The sequence below is a fragment of the Giraffa tippelskirchi genome, chromosome 1 (assembly GCF_054371585.1).
Source record: "Giraffa tippelskirchi isolate mGirTip1 chromosome 1, T2T-mGirTip1v1.2.pri, whole genome shotgun sequence".
In the NCBI taxonomy this organism is placed as follows: Eukaryota; Metazoa; Chordata; class Mammalia; order Artiodactyla; family Giraffidae; genus Giraffa; species Giraffa tippelskirchi.
In genome coordinates, this window is record NC_137275.1 from 33,971,517 (window position 1) to 33,989,094 (window position 17,578).

General features: G+C 36.9%; 1 long non-coding RNA gene across 2 annotated transcripts in view; it reads left to right on the plus strand.

Annotated features, from left to right (window-relative positions):
- LOC145512058 (uncharacterized) overlaps positions 1 to 14,475 on the plus strand; it is a 59,300-nt gene extending 44,825 nt beyond the window's left edge. Inside the window, exons 3-4 of one of the 2 annotated variants that reach the window (XR_014058263.1) lie at positions 6,509 to 6,871; positions 13,258 to 14,475. This is a non-coding gene — a long non-coding RNA (uncharacterized LOC145512058). The remainder of the gene's footprint in view (positions 1 to 6,508; positions 6,872 to 13,257) is intronic. The other variant, XR_014058270.1, reaches the window with a different exon arrangement.
- Positions 14,476 to 17,578: the final 3,103 nt, after the last annotated feature.

Genomic DNA, 17,578 nt, shown 5'->3' on the forward strand with positions numbered 1-17,578 from the left:
CCTGTCAGTCAGAATGGTCAGTGTTGAGTTCTTCAGCAACTTCTTGTGTAGTTTAAGAGGATCAGTTTCAATGATGACTCAATTAGTCGTTGTCAACTTCTGATGGCTGGCCACTACGCTCCTCATCTTCAAGGCTCTTGTCTCCTTTTCAAAACTTCTTGACCCACCACTGCACTATACCTTCAATAGCAGTTCCTAGGCCAAATGCATTATTGATCTTGCAAGTTGTCTCCACTGTTCTATGGCCCATTTTGAACGGAAATAAGAAAATTGCTCAAATTTGCTTTTGTCTAACATCATTTCTATAGTCTAAAATAAATATAAAATAAACAAGTAATAAGCCATTAGAAAAAAAACATAAAATGAGAAATGTACATTAAAATGAGGTATAACATAACCACATTTATTTAAGAATGTATTCCAATATCAAAGGCAAATTTCAACAATGTAAAAACCGCAATTATTTTTGCACCAATCTAATAATTTTTTGTTCAATTTATTTTCCTCTTTAGTAGTTTGAAAGATTAAAAATTAATTCTAAGATTTATTTGTCTAAAGGTTTCCCTTTTAAATTTAAGGGAAATAAAATCCGCAAGATTTAAGTATATTTGAATCTAGTATTTTATTTCTGAAACTAATTCGCTGGAGTTCTCTAAATATTTAAATTCTGTGAAAATCCTTTTTCCCTCCTCAGAAATAAAAAAAAAAAAAGCATAATTCAGAGAAATAACACCACCTTAGAAAACTGTGGTTCTCAATGAAATAAAGATCAAGCTTCTAGGCAGGCTACTGCTTTAATTCTTGTGCTGGTACCCATTGTAGTTCACTTGCAAAAGCCTAAGTACAACACTAGACAGAATGCTTCACTATTATTATTTGAGAGATCCCATCTCAAGAGATGGTTCTAACATTCACACTGTCTGATGAATGAAAGCTCTAAGATGTGAAAGGGCCAGGCTTAGATGGAATCTGACAGTAAATGCTGTTCCTGTCAGTCAGACCCAAGCAGCCAGTGAGGCTTTGACGATCTTGATATAATTAAGCTTCATGCTTAGCATAAGAGATGGATTTAATCAGCCATATGATTCACATTATATGTCAAATGATCAAAAGTTGACACAGGGCGCACAAATGCCTCTTCTCATTCTGAAGATCATCGTTTAGATAGCATAAAATAACAAAAAAGATAATCTGTAAAGAATGGCCTCCCTTTACCATCTCCTATCTTTTTTAGATTCTCCTTGTTTTCAAATGAAATATCTCTACATGTTCTCACACAAGTGACTTCTAGCTGTGAAAATTTCCCATGGGGGTTAAATAACAAATTGACACTAGTTTGGGCAAAGGTTTCCTAATTAGCTGATCAAGGCTGTCAGGCCATGAGAGGAAGCAAGCCACCATGATATTCTTAACACTTAACACATTCCTCCCTCATCATCTTCCACTCCTCCCTGCTAATTCTATCTGATTAGTTCAGAGGCTTTGAAATCAGTTTAGCTTTTGTAAGGAGGCTTTTGTAAGTTGCAGTCTTTCTTTCCTAAATATGTTTGTTGTCAGCAAGCCAAAAATACGTTTAGAATCTTCTCTAAGCTTCATCTGAGGAGGATCGAGGTTTATAATAAGAAGGCTATTTGCATGTAAATTATTCTTAGAATGTACAGAGAAGTGGAGTCTGAGAAATGCTATTATTTGGAAAGAAAATAGAGGGCAATCTCTGATATAAAACCATTTTTTAAAGTTCTGTGGAACTGGATGGTTTGTATATCCTGCAGCACAACCAGCTGCAAGTTCAGGGGGAAATTTTTGGCAAACTGCAATGCTCCCAGCCAAGAGCTTTTATGACATTTAATTGGAGATCAACATTCTGTGGGATTGTACACAAAGGAATCTGTGTGATATTAGAAAGGAAAGTTCTCTGCCTATTCTAACACTAGAAATATTTAAAACACTGTGGTGCTATTTAAAAATGTCTGAAGCCTTACACGCAACTAAAAATATCAAAACTAGCAGAGCATTAACACAGCAAATATTCTATTCTCTTACAACAAATATTCCTTCACAAATATTCTAATCATTACTGTACCAGCCCTGCAAAACAGTGACATTTCACAGGGACAGAAGATTTCTGACTATGTACTTGGCTTTAAATGATCAGCAGTAATTTACTTCCAAGATCATGCTTGAAATGAACTCTACATATAATATTTTTAAGTTATTTTGATAAAAAATTTTAACTGAAAAGAGGAAATTTTCCACCAGGCACTGAGAGAGCAACATTCCTAGACATGCAATCCCTAATCTGTTGTGGAATACTATCCATGATGAATTTGAGCCCATCCTTCTGCCTTCCTGTCCTCAGGCTACAAACTCCAAGAAATTTATGAATTGACTACTGCAAGATACAGCTGTAAAACAAGAAGACTAGTTGAGTAATTTGTTTCTAAGAAAAAAGAATAAAGACACCTTCAGGGCATAAAGACACTTTGCTAATGAGATAACACCCTGGCTAAATTAAAAACCTCACCTAGCCTGAAGTCATTCCTATTTGTTCTTTGTTCATTTCCCTCTGTTCCCTCCTCCCTCTTCTCTCCACTCTGTCAGTGACCTAGGTGTATTTACTTTCTTTTTGTATAACAGTGAGACTTCACGTGAGATGCAAAGCACTGCACGTTTTTAAGCTACAAAGATTTACATTTTGTCTTAATATAAAAGAAAATCTTTGCAAACAGATCTCTTCTTAGAAAGTATTTCCTGATGGACCCATTCTTCTAGGGAATATCTTTCATTACATTCCTGCAGCCTCATTGACTCCAAAACAGACAACATGTGGGTATCTCCTGCTTCACTTTAGTTCGTGAGAACTGGATATGGTAGTCTGCCAGTGAGAGCCAAAGACTGAGTGCAATTTTAGGGCTATGGATTTAATCAGGTTAGATCAACAGGAGAGAATATGATTCGGATAGTTTTAGGATTCACTTCTAAAAGAGAATTTGTTCTTTTAATTGCATTAGGTGTTGTGGAATTTATGGATTTCATGCCATTTCTTCTTTCACTTAAGGAGTTATTATTTTAATAACATGAGAGTCTGAGAGGATAAAAATAATTTACAAATTAGTGAGTTATAACAAATAGCACCTGCTGTTTTTAACTTTACTAAGCACTCAAAGTTACTTAGTATAGTTTAAGTCTCTTAAAGGCATCTGTCTTCTGTTCAAGTTCTCTTTTCTTGATGGTACCTTACTTAAATGCAGCACAGGAACTGTTTATAAAGTACATATTGTATACAAAGCTCTGAGCTAGGTAATCAAGACAGTAAAAGCTAAGAAAAACATATAACGTTAAGAAATTTCCTGCAGGCATATCTATTTATGATGGCATTTAAGGCCTTGATTCATTTTGGAGTTACTTTTCCCCTCCCAAACTCTATGCTGAATTTATTTATTTATTTTTTAAGTTAAATTCTTTTAAATACCAACCCCCACTTCACCTTGTTTCTCGATTAACAAAGGTTTGTCATTCACTCTAAATCATACTGATAGATCTCTGTGGTTATTGCAGTTCTTCTCCATAAAAATCAACACTTCTTCTATCTAGTGAGTTTGATCCTTGCCAGAAGTATATTTGTTTCCAAATACTTTTATGCAGTTATGGATGTTATTGTTTTTATGGTTTGATTAACTATTGAGTAAACCAATGAATAACATCACCCTTATGGCAAAAAGTGAAGAAGAACTAAAGAGCCTCTTGATGAAAGTGAAAGAGGAGAGTGAAAAAGTTGGTTTAAAGCTCAACATTCAGAAAACTAAGATCATGGCATCTGGTCCCATCACTTCATGGCAAATAGACGAGGGGAAACAGTGGAAACACTGGCAGACTTTATTTTCTTGGGCTCCAAAATCACTGCAGATGGGGACTGCAGCCATGAAATTAAAAGATGCTTAGTCCTTGGAAGGAAAGTTATGACCAACCTAGACAGCATATTAAACAGCAGAGACATTACTTTGCCAACAAAGGCCCATCTAGTCAAGGCTATGGTTTTTCCAGTGGTCATGTGTGGATGTGAGAGTTGAACTATAAAGAAAGCTGAGCGCCAAAGAATTGATGCTTTGAACTGTGGTGTTGGAGAAGACTCTTGAGAGTCCCTTGGACTGCAAGGAGATCCAACCAGTCCATCCTAAAGGAGATCAGTCCTGGGTGTTCATTGGAAGGACTGATGTTGAAGCTGAAACTCCAATACTTTGGCCACCTGATGAGAAGAGCTGAGTCATTGGAAAAGACCCTGATGCTGGGAAAGATTGAAGGCAGGAGAAGAAGGGGACGACAGAGGATGAGATGGTTGGATGGCATCACTAACTCAATGGACCTGGGTTTGGGTGGACTCCGGGAATTGGTGATGGACAGGGAGGCCTGGCGTGCTGCAGTTCATGAGGTCGCAAAGAATCAGACATGACTGAGCGACTGAACTGAACTGAAACCAATGAAACATGCAAAGGAAAAGCCCATTATTTCCATGAAAACTAAATTTAGAAAAAATATAATGAAACTGAGTAAGTAAATTAAGTGAAATGGATAATACACGTGTAAATCTGAGCCTATATTGCTTTACAAATGTCTCTATTGCTTCCCGAGTGGCTCAATCAGTAAAGAATCTGCTTGCAATGCATGAGATCCAGGTTTGATCCCTTGGTCAGGAAGATCCCATGGAGAAGGAAATGGCAACCCGCTCCAGTATTCTTGCCTGGGAAATCTCATGGACAGGGGAGCCTGGTGGGCTGCAACCCATGGTGTCACAAGAGTCAGACACAAGATAGCAACTAAATCACCACCATCATATTGCTTTACAAATTCCAACTTTGTTCTAAAGAAAAAATTGGAGCATGCAGATCATGAATTTGGGGCATGATTTTGTTAAAAAAAAAAGTTAACATGGAATTTGTAGCTCAGCTGGTAAAGAATCTGCCTGCAGTGCAGCAGACCCCAGTTTGATTCCTGGGTCAGGAAGATCCCCTGCAGAAGCTATAGGCTACCCATTTCAGTATTCTTGGGGTTCCCTCATGGCTCAATCAGTAAAGAATCTGCCCGCAATGTGGGAGACCTAGGTTCAATCCCTGGGTTGGGAAGATCCCCTGAGGAAGGCATGACAATCCAGTGTAGAATTCTTGCCTGGAGAATCCCCATGGAAAGAGGAGCTTGGAGGGCTCCATGGGGTCACAAAGAGTTGGGCACTACTGAGCAGCTAAGCACTAGTTCATGGTCCCCATACTCTAAGAAAGTCTAGAATAAATGTATTTGCATATGCTTGGAGTTCTATGCATGCTTAATGTATTATTAATATACAATTAACTTTAATGTATGCATGTCTACAATTTCTCAGTATAATTAATGGTAACCAACAAGATCCCAGTAACTTAGGGTAAAGAATACTCCATGCTCTCATATCTTGACGTCTTTATATGGAATACGTCAAGACTGTTGTCTGTTCTTTTGGCTTGACAGAGTCAAACTTTCTTTTTGTCCTGCCACTTAAATTACTACTTGCCCATTCTTCTCCTTTCTCTTTTCTGTCTATACTTGACTAATTTATACATGTTTTTTGGTACCCACCTAAGACATATGATGTTTATGTTAACTTGTTAATAGTAAAAGTGTGTGTTTGTACACCCCATGCACAGAAAATACCACTCAGGCATTTTTCTTTTTATTTAAAATTAAATTTTATTCTATTAATTCAAGTTACTAAGCTCAAAACTATATTTTTCTTAAATGTTTATTTATACCTTATAAATATTACTCTTCTATTTGTAAAACTAGCACACTTTAACTATTACTTTAATTGGTCTTTTGATTAACATCGATTCTAATATATAAACTTAGATACATTTGCTAAAATTTTAAACTGCATTTACATATTTAATACATTTGATTTTCTTATTAAGTACACCAATATATCTTCTCAAGTACTTAAGTAATACTTGTGAATCTGATAAATTAAACTTATAAATATCTTTACTATTAAGTTCATTTAAGTATTCCAGTAAAGTTTATAACCTGAGTAAAATTTCAGCTTATAATAATAATTACACATATTGTAGTATCATATAGTACTTTGGGAAAAACTGTTACTCAATTAAACAAAGTTCTCTCAAGAACATGTGAATAATTCTAAATATGCACAGAATATTCTTTTAACTACTTGAAAGTAGTTTTTATGTGTTGAATTTATTTTATTATTTCTACATCAAACTCTAAATCTTCCTGTGGGTAAAATACACTGACTCATCAAGGAACAATTATGACACTCTGTATTAGGCAGCCATAACACCCCTTCCCCAGCTGTCCACACCACAGTCTCTGGAAACTGTACATGTTTATCTTATGTGCAAAAGTGATTTTTTCAGGTTAATTAAGATATGGACCTGGAGATGGAGAAGACTTCTTGGATCTTCTGCTCTAGCCTAGTCTAATCACACAAATCCCTAAAAGAAAGAACTTTTTCTGTTCTTTTCAGAGAGAAATGTGGCAACTGAAGAAGGGCAGAGATGCAATATGAGAAGGATTCAATTCACTCCTGTGGACTCTGAGGAAAATGCAGGGGAGAAAGGAGCCAAAGGCTGTGGGTGGCCTCTAGAAGACGAGAATGTACCTCAGCTGACAACCAATCTGAAAACACAATAAACAGAATTCTGTCAACAAGCAAAAAGAGTAAGAAAACTGATTCACTTTGAAAGCCTCCAGAAAGAAATGAAGTCCTCTTAATACTTTGACTTGAGCCTGGTGACACCTGTGCAGGAGTTCTAACCCACAGAATTACAAGATAATAAATCTGTACTGGTTAAGCCAGTAAGTTTGTGATAAGCAACATAAAACTAAGGCAAGTAGCAAGCAAATTCTGAAGATAGTATCTCAGAGTATTCGCATATTTGTCAGAAGTTTACACTAGGTTGTGAAAACTAAAATAACAAATTTTTTCAATTTCTCCCATCAGTATTTAGTTAAGACTATTATCAGTAAGATTGCAAGCAGTGTGATGAAGCCAGCTTGCCACATAATCAAGAGTTCTGGCTCTAATCTGGAGAATGAATCCATAAGCCAAACCATCAGTGTCTATCTTAGAAAGCCACATGAGTTTCTCCTTAGATTTATAAACTGAACTTTATTCTTGGCAGAAGTTATTGTTCTAAGTGCAGCAGGACATATTTAGTGAGTGTACATATAACTGCCTTGGTTCATGGAGAGGAAGTTAGAGCAAGTTTATCATTCCTAACAACATAGGTCAGTGACTTGAGGATGTCCTGACTGCCTCCAAAGGCCAGAATTGTGTCATTGATTACACTGAGTAAAGGTAGGTACAGATTTAATACGATCTTTTCTGATTAAAGGATTCCTTTCCTTGGGATAAGAAAATTAATGAACCATTTATCCCTCCAGGAAGCTTTTTTGAATGAATTAGTTTTCTGTGGCTTCTGTAATAAATTACCACAAATTTGGTCACTGGAAATACTAGAAATTTATTCTTTTAGAATTATGGAGGCCACAAGTCCAAAATAGTTTAGACACCGATGTGAAGAGCTGCCTCTTTGGAAAAGACCCTGATGCTGGGAAAGATTGAGGGCAGGAGGAAAAGGGGACAACAGAGAATGAGAGGGTTGTATGGTATCATCAACTCAATGGACATGAGTTTGTGCAAACTCCAGGAGATAGTGAAGGACAGGGAAGCCTGGCGTTCTGGAGTCCACAGGGTGGCAAAGAGTAGGACACAACTTAGTGAATGAACAGAGGAACAACAAGCTAGCACTCCCTCTCAGGCTCTAGGCAAGACCTGATCTTTGCTTCCTTCAATTTTGGTGGCTCCAGGCTTTACTTTGTTTGTGGCTAAATCACTCTAATCTCTGACTCTGTGGTCACATTGCCTTCAACTTTTCAGTTTGTCAATTCTCCATCTGTCTTTCTCTTATAAGAACATTATTCATTAAATTTGTCTCACCTGATAATCCAGGATAAACACATCAGCTAAATATTCTTAACTAGGTTGCATCTACAAGGATGCTTTTTCCAAATAAAGTAATATTCACAGGTTCTAAGGATTAGGATGTACATTTTGGAGGCCACTATTCTGCTAAATACAAGAAGTAACCAAGCATAGTTTCACTTTTGAGATTTCTCTACAGCCATTTGAAAGCTACAGGATTGACTGTGGTATTGCCTTAAACCATTGAAAGACTTCCCTTATTACCACCAAGATACAATCACCATGCTTCTCAGAGGCAAGTTAATTCTTGGCTTTCCACAAGAAGTACTCTTTAGGGGTGATACCCTAGTGGGAAATTGTGATACCACTGTGAGGAACTGTTGACAATCATTTGTTATTTTCAGATTTGACTTACATCACTCAGGGAGTGCAAGTTGATGGCACCTTCAACGTGGCCTCTGGCTGGCTGGTGAGCCTTGGAGTCCTAATTCAGTTAGAATAATTACATTTAGTGCATGCTTATGTCAAAACTGCTAAAAGGCAGTCAACACAACCTGTCTTGTTTGTCCAGCCACGGACTAGATGGCATTTGTTCATCCATGGGATGACTGAGTGACAGCTACAGGAATGGGAATGAGGCAGACATCCAGGGGTTCTGGCAGATATTTGCGTGGATGAGACCATCCTCTATGGTGGCTAATAGATGTCCAGGCAAGATTAGGTGGACTATCTGTCTAAATGCTCAGAATGGGTGCCTAAGACTTACATGGCTCAGTTTCTGCCAGGGTTCAGTAACAAAATAATAACTACTTTTCAAAGGAGACATTTCTGGTAGCTGTATCAGGGAGGCAACTATTAATATTAATAGTCCAAAGTCTTATGGAACACTCCAAGGTGGAGGATGCCTCAGTTTCCTAGTTTAATTTGGTGCGGTAATCAACACTAACTCTTTTTTAATCACAATTCTTCTGTCCCCAAATGTATGAGATATTCCCTTACACTAAGAACCTATTCTCCAGATCTCTGGACTCCAACTGAGTTGTCCTACAATTTCATTCATTTCTGATACTAACTTTCTGGAATTAGCTTGGTACATGCGTACCTGCTCAATCATGTCTGACTCTTTTGCAAATGCCAATCAGGTTCCAAACTTCTAGGACTTCTGACTGACCAGCTACAAATTTAGGTGATTTCCATATTCACCCCACAACCTCAGGTTTGATAATTTGTTAAAATGGCTTACAGAATTTAGGAAAAGCACTTTACTTAAATCTACTGATTAATTATAAAAAATAGATGAACAGCCAGATGAAGAGATACACAGAGTGAAGTTCAGAAGGTTCCTAAGAGTGGGAGCTTCTGTCCCATGGAGTTAGTATATGCCACTCTCTGGCACATGGATGCTTTCAACAACCCCAAAGCTCTTCCAACCTTACCAATTAGGTGCTTTAATGGATATTTCACCACATAGACATGATTGATTATTAACTTAATCTCCAGCCCCTTTTTCCTCCTCAGAGATTGGAGAGAATGGAGCTAAAACTTCGAGGTGTCTAATCAAAGCTTAGTCTTTCCAGTAACCAGCCCCTTTCCTGAATTTATCTAGAGTCTCACCAAGAGTCACATCATTAGAACAAAAGAGGCTCCTATCACCCTGAAAATTCCTTGGGATTTTCTGTGTCAAAAACAAAAGATGCTGCTGTCATCCTATCACTCAGGAAATTACACAGGTTTAGGAGGAACTGGCAACCCACTCCAGTATTCTTCCCTGGAGAATCCCATGGACAGGGGAGCCTGGTGGGCTGCAGTCTGTAGGGTCATAAAGAGTCTGACATGAATGAAGCTACTTAGGACAGCACAGTGGAAGCTCTCAGGACCCAGAAACAAAGATCAAATGTATATTTCATTCTATGCCATTATCAGTCACAGGATTTGTAGTTCAAAATATTCTTTAGGATTGTGAGACCACAAAGATAGTAGTACTTCTCTACATGAAGTGTTCCCCAGTTGGGAGAATGTGCAAAATGGGGAAATCCATGCATTGTTGTTGTTCAGTTGCTCAGTCATGTCCAACTCTTTGAGACCCCATGGACTGCAGCATGACAGGCTTCCCTTCCATCACCAACTCCCGGAGCTTGCTCAAACTCATGTCCATCGAGTTGGGGATTTAACTCAACCATCTCATCCTCTGTCATCCCCTTCTCCTCCTGCCTTCTATCTTTCCCATCATCAGGGTCTTTTCCAATGAGTCAGCTGCTTGCATCAGGTAGTCAAAGTATTGGAGATTCAGCTTTCAGCATCAGTACTTCCAGTGAATTTTCAGGACCAATTTCCTTTAGGATTGACTGGTTTGATCTCCTTGTAGTCCAAGGGACTCTCCAGAGTCTTCTCCAACACCACAGTTTGAAAACATCAATTTTTCGACATTCAGTGTTCTTTATAGTCCAAATTTCACATCCATACATGACTACTGGAAAAGCCATAGCCTGACTAGATGGACCTTTGTTGGCAAAGTAATGTTTCTGCTTTTTAATACACTGTCTAGTTTTGTCATAACTTTTCTTACAAGTAGCAAGGATCTTTTAATTTCATGGCTGCAGTCACAATCTGCCATGATTTTGGAGCCCAAGTAAATAAAGTCTGTCACTGTTTCCATTGTTTCCCCATCTATTTGCCATGAAGTGATGGGGCCAGATGCCAAGACCTTAGTTTTTTGAATGTTGATTTTTAAGCCAGTTTTTCCAATCTCTTCTTTCACCTTCATCAAGAGGCTCTTTTGTTCCTCTTTGCTTTCCAGCATAAGGGTGGTATCATCTGCATATCTGAGACCGTTGATATTTCTCTTAGCCATCTTGATTCTAGCTTGTGCTGGGTTTGAAATGCCAAATCCTGCCTGGCATTTACATGATGTATTCTGCATACAAGTTAAATAAGCAGGGTGACAATATACAGCTTTGATGTACTTCTTTCCCAATTTGGAACCAGTCCATTGTTTCATGTCTGGTTCTAATTGTTGCTTCTGGACCTGCATACAGGTTTCTCAGGAGGCAGGTAAGGTGGTCTGGAGTATCCATGTATATAACTCAGCAATTCCTACTATACATTTATGTGTTAAGAAAGTAATTATAGTATGTTAAGTTGCTCCAAAGGGCTCTACTCACAAGGTTAACCATCTTGCTTTCCCTGTTAGGACTTCTTTCTGTGGAAGGTAGAATCATGGCTTTCCCTAAAAGGTCCACATCCTAAACCCTGAAATCTGTGACTATTTTATGCTACATGGCAGAGGGAATAAAGGTAGCAGGTGGAATTAGAGTTGCTAATGAATCAGCTAGCCTTTAAATAGAGAGAATATCATGGATTATCTGGATGGGCCCCATGTAATTGCAAGGATTGATAAATGTGGAAGAGGGAGGTATAAGAGTTGTACCAAAGTGATGTGGTATGAGAAATACTCCACTAATGGTTGCTGGCTTTGGGGATGGAAGAGGGCTACAAGCCAAGGAATGCAGGCAGCTTCTAAAATCTGGAAAAGGCAAGAAAGTAAATTCTTACCTAAAGCCTCCAGAAATGAATTTAGTCTTGCCAGCACCTTGCTTTTTGCCCATTTGAAGCCTATTTCAGACTCCTGACCTTCAGAACTGTAAGAAAATAAATTTGCTTTTAAGGCACTAATCTTGTAATTTGTTACAGCAGCAATAGGAAATTAATGCATTGCCTAAATCCCATTGGTTAGGTCAAAAGCCTTTTATCCCAAATGACAAGGTAGCATGGTGACATGGAGATCTCTATTCAAAAAGCCATAACAAGTTTGAGCCCTTGTCTTCAAGTTAGAAAGTTTTCTACCAAAAATGTATTAATTATTTTGTCAAATGTTATTTTCACCATTTATGAGCCAGGAGCTGTGGTAAACAATAAGGATTAAAAAAAAATTCTGGAGAATTTATTACAATCTTCTTTTATATCAATTTTGATGAATACTGCATTTTTATATCAATCTGTTCTTTCTGATTTCTACTCTAGCCCACTTTCATATATAAAAAATTTCTAGAATTATTAATTCATGGACTGATTAAAAGTCCTTTTCTGAAGATTATCTCAATGTTTCATCTTGTTGATGAATTTGTCTCTGAATGAAAAGTGTTATTATGAATTAGTTGAAGCAAAATTCCAAGTTTAAATGAAAACAATAAAGTCTGTGTCTAAACCATTTTCCTTATGATTTTGATTATCCTAACAGAAATAAATAGGAGTGGCATTACATAATTCTTATGTAACCTCCAAAAACTAGATCACTAGACCCATGAACTATGGTAACTGAACAGATCAGATAAAAATCCAAGAACTGTCCTCCGCACCAATTTTTTTCACCACCACATGAACACATTCCTTATACTAATACATCTTATGTAATAATGTTCTTGAAATTCACCAGAAGATACTGAGAAAATACAGATTCTCATTCATTAGACCTAGAATGAGAATTTCCAACATCCTGGGGATGTTGGTGCTGCCCATCCCTGGACCACATCTTGAGAAGTAAGGTTCCATATCAAATTGTACTTCCTGTACATGGCTTTTCAACTGAAGTCACATCTTGTCCATATTTTTCAACATTTTGGAGTTCTTAGAGGAAACAATATTATAATTTGTTTCACCTGTTCTTCAGCAGTGCATATTTTTCCACACCTTACAATGTAAGAAATGAAGCAACAGTTTCTAATGCAGTTATTCTATATGAGAACCTATTCAGTTGGCAGTGAATCTTACCTCCAAAATTTTAATAGTCAGGTATAAATACTTATAAATAAAGTATGAGACTAGAAAATAGTCCATTTTCTTAGTTCTTTAAATCTAGTTCTTGTATTATTTACATTTTATAACACAATCTAGGCATCAACTGTTCAAAAGACTATAGACTTCTTTTCAGCTTAGGTCACCCCAGTTAAGTTTTTTTAGGTTCTTTATTAATGGAGCTATAAGATATTTTAAACCTGTTTGAAAATAAAACAAGTTGAACCAATATAAAGTTTAAATTTCTAGAAAAAAACATTTTGGCATAGTATTGAATATTATGTTTATATACTTTTGTGTTGGGGACTAAACTATGTCCCTCCAAAATTCACATGTTGAATCTTAACCTCTAATGTGACAATATTTGGAGATAAAGCCTTTATACAGGTAATTAGGGTTAAGAAAATTATTTCAAGGGTGGGACCTTATTCTGATAGAACTGTTGTCCTTATAAGAAGAAGCAGAGATGAGAGCAACCTCTTTCTATGTGCACACAGAGGAAAGGCAAGGTGAGGATGCAGAGAGACGATGCCTCCCTGCCAGCTGAGGAGAGAGGCTTACCGGTAGCTGACCAGATCAAGTTGGCTCCCTGAGCTCAGATTTCCAACCTCCAGAACTGTGAGAAAATATGTTTCTGTTGTTTAAACTCTATGGCTTGTGACATTTTGTGTAGGCAGCCTGAGAAGACTAATATATACTTATTTTAAGAAGTAGGTTCGTGACTGGAGCCAGAATTCATAAGATCAAGTTTTTCTCTTATACTTAGTTGTTGGACTGTGAACAAGTGACTTAAATCCTCTGTGCTGCCATGTCCTCATCCATAATAAGAGTAACTATAGCATCTGCATCATAGGGTTATTGTAAGGATTAAATAATATACAATAACTAAAGACCTTGGAAAAGTCCTAGAAAATAGAATAATTAGTCCTGATGACAATGGTCGTGGTAGTTATACAGACTAGCTGGAGAATCACAAGCTCTAAAAAATTCATTTAAGGCAGTTTAATAATGTTCCTAATAAAATGCTGTGGCCATATCTCAGAATATAAAATAGTTAATACGTGTTTGTGTTTGGGGCAGGGCTGCTGACAGTCTGCTTCATTTCCAAAATCCTTAGTAGCACTCAGGGATCTCCAGAGAGAAACAACTGTTGACAATCTTTAATGTATAGTTAATACGTAGCATACATCTGCTATTTAAGCAGCTTCTCTATATTTTGAGATCTCAGGAGCTATGGAAGTACGGCATCAAATGAACATGACTTAGGTTAGTAGAATAATTTTACATAATTATTGCCATTAAAAACTTGGCACACAAATTTTCTGATATCTTTTTCTCTGAACGTAGGTGTTTTGAGACCCATCTTCCTTTTTCTGGCATGTGTTAATGTACAGCGACTAGACGATCATGCCAGCATTGCTCTTGGGTCTCAAACTTCTGTGGCATTACAAGCTTACAAACAAAAAGACAAATAACAAAAATGATATTTCACCAATCTGACCTATTTCTTCAAAATAGACCATCAGGGTCAACTGCAGGTTTATCATAAGAAACAATTTCCTTAACTCTGTCTCTCGAGAGCCACAGGCTGACATTTCTTTGCTTTCGGAAAAGACTGCAGTCATCCAACACTATTGTTTAACTGAAGAGAAAAAAAAATCTTCCTGGGTGTCCCTCAACTCCCACATACTAAAGAAAGAAAGGAAAACAATAAATCCTATTCCTCTAAATGATAAAATAATTAGAAAATAAATGTCATGCATGTATGTGATATATCGTTTTGAATCAGAATATCAGATTTTGTGTGACCGAAGTTGAATAAATAAAACAAATTAATATATAAACAATGGATGAATGCTGTAACAATTAAGGTAAAACATTGGAATTCCTTGATTTTCAGCAATTTGGAAACACACATACACAAATCCAAAACAACGACACTGAACAACTGAAAGTGCTCTTTTTGTAAGACTCTGGGTAAATTAGGAGAAATCTTATGTTAGTGACCACAAGAGGTTAGATCCTCTGACACTTGCTTACTTTTCTTCCTGTGAAAGATATATTTACAAAAAGGAAATTGAAACCTTATTGATTTTTTTGAAATGCAATACATTTCAAGGTTGACATTTAAACAAAGACTCAAGTTTTAATAATGTTCTTAAACCAAAATGTCGTTCTTTTGCAGACAAAATGCTTCAGAACTGGCATTTAAAAAAGCATTCTATAACTGAACATACTTAAAAATATTTCTACTAGTGGATTAGAAAGAAAGATATTGGAGGATTTCAAATTATCATTATTTTAATTACTTTATTTTTAAAAAATCTTTCTAGCAGCATATATCATAGGTCATTGACTTCATTTGGAACACTAAGAAGAAGTTATCTCAAGTATTGTAACATCAAAAAAATCTTGCATGAAATATTTACATACTGAAATACTAAATGCTGACTAAAGTAAATGACATTCTTTTCAGGTTTTGCCTGCTCAGTGACTTGTGACCAAGACTGACATCAGAGAAGGAATTCAAGTCCTAAATTAACCATGAACTTTGCAAAATACATCATTTTGTTTAAAAAAAGAATTACTTTAATTTGGTTGCTTAGTCACTGTACCAGTGAAAAATATGAATGAGACATATTAGAAAACAAAAATACATAGAGAATATTCTATCTATTAGTTTGAATAGTGTTTCTCATATATGCTCATATATGTGTGTATATAGACACATGTACATACATACACAAAGGAAAAATATTTGCAAGCCATTTCAAACTGTACTGGATATATATCCCTCCTACAATCCCTACAGTCCCTCAATACATACTGAGTGCCTGCTATGTGTCTAGTACTATCTAAGGTGCTGGAAATATGGCAGTGAACAAAATACAGGACACTCTCTGCCCCATGACACTTACATTCCAAAAGGGAGAAGCAGAGAGTGGTTGAGTGATAAGTGTCCTCCAGTCAGGGGACTGGGATTTAGAATCAGACTTCTTCAGAAATTAAATGTTCTCAGGATATCCCTTGGGATGCTGGGTGACCTTGGACAAGTTATTTAATCCCTTAAAGTGACAAACTTTATCTTTAGAATTAGGATAAGCTGATTGTTTAAGAGAATTTTAGCCAACATTAGGGAAGTTGTTTTTTAATTTGTCAGGGTCTCTACTAAAAAAACAGTTTGTTTTTTTTTTTTGGTCAGTTGTAACTTTGCGTTATTGAAAAGTTAAGAGGCAGATTGGTCAGAGGCAACAGTTTTTACCAAGGTGTTTTCTTTTTCCCCTACCAAAGCTAACATGGGCTAATAAATACAATAACTGACACTTGCTCCCTTGTCTTCTAATGATGAAGTATTTTTCCTTGACAGTTTTGGTTACTGACCTTAGATTCCAAGCCCTCTGTCTGAAGAAGGGTAGACAAAGAGGTTGTGTTTCCATGGACACAATCTGGACACACTGCTTCTCCCCCTTGAGATAACCTCCCTCCCTCCTTTATGTCTAAGATGATTGACTGTGATGACATCTAATTACAACTTTTCCATTCTCATTTGCATCACTAAGGGACTGGCTTCTCTATTCACCATCAGAGATATCACAACGTGGCAGGCATGAAAGAATTTCTCATGACATAATGTGGGAAACAAAGACAAAGGGACGCTGTGCCCGTTCATTTTACTTCCTTGTTATAACTGACTTCAATTGCCTCATGGGAATGGAATGGCTTAAGCTTAGTTCTATCAGGTTTTCTTTGTGACAATTTACCAATTCCAAGTATTTCTAGATGACAAAGAATTGTCCCATGGAAAAGGCCTGAAATTCTTCAGACTACTAGAGACAGGGTTGTTCAAATAAACCTGGCTATCTTTATCTCTAATCATATGTACACACAAATAGATGATAGATACATAGACCCCAGATTTGAAATGTGTATTAATGAGAAAGTAGGTGTATTACAGTTGTCTGGTGAAATGAAACTAATAAGACATGTGTATATGTAGAAAAGATCAAATTGCCAATATCCACTGGATCATAGAAAGAGCAAGAGAATTCCAGAAAAACATCTACTTCTGCTTCATTGACTACGCTAAGCCCTCTCACTGTGTTGATCACAACAAACTATGGAAAATTCTTAAACAGAGGGGAATACCAGACTACCTTACCAACCGCCTGAGAAATCTGTATGCAGGTTAAGAAACAACAGTTAGAACCAGACACGGAACAATGGACTGGTTCACAACTGGAAAGGAGTATGTCAAGGCTGTATATTGTCATCCTGCTGATTTAACTTACATGCAGAACATATCATGTGAAATACTGGGCTGGATGAAGGTCAAGCTGGAAACAAGATTGAAGGGAGAAATATCAATAACCTCATATATGCAGATGATACCACTCATGGCAGAAAGGGAAGAGGTACTAAAAAGCGTTTTGATGAAAGTAAAAGAGGAGAGTGAAGAAACTGTCTTAAAACTCAACATTCAAAAACCTAAGATCATGACATCTGGTGCCATCTTTTCATGGCAAATAGATGGGGAAACAATGGAAACTGTGACAGACTTTATTTCCTTGGGCTCCAAATTCACTGTGGACGGTGACTGCACCCATGAAATTAAAAGATGCTTGCTCCTTATAACAGAAACTATGACAAATCTAGACAGCGTACTGAAAAGCAGAGTTATTACTTTTCAACAAACGTCCATATAGTCAAAGCTATGATTTTTCTAGTAGTCATGTATGGATGTGAGAGTTGAACCATAAGAAGACTGATTGTCAAAGTATTGACACTTTCAAACTGTGGTGTTGGAGAAGACTCTTGAGC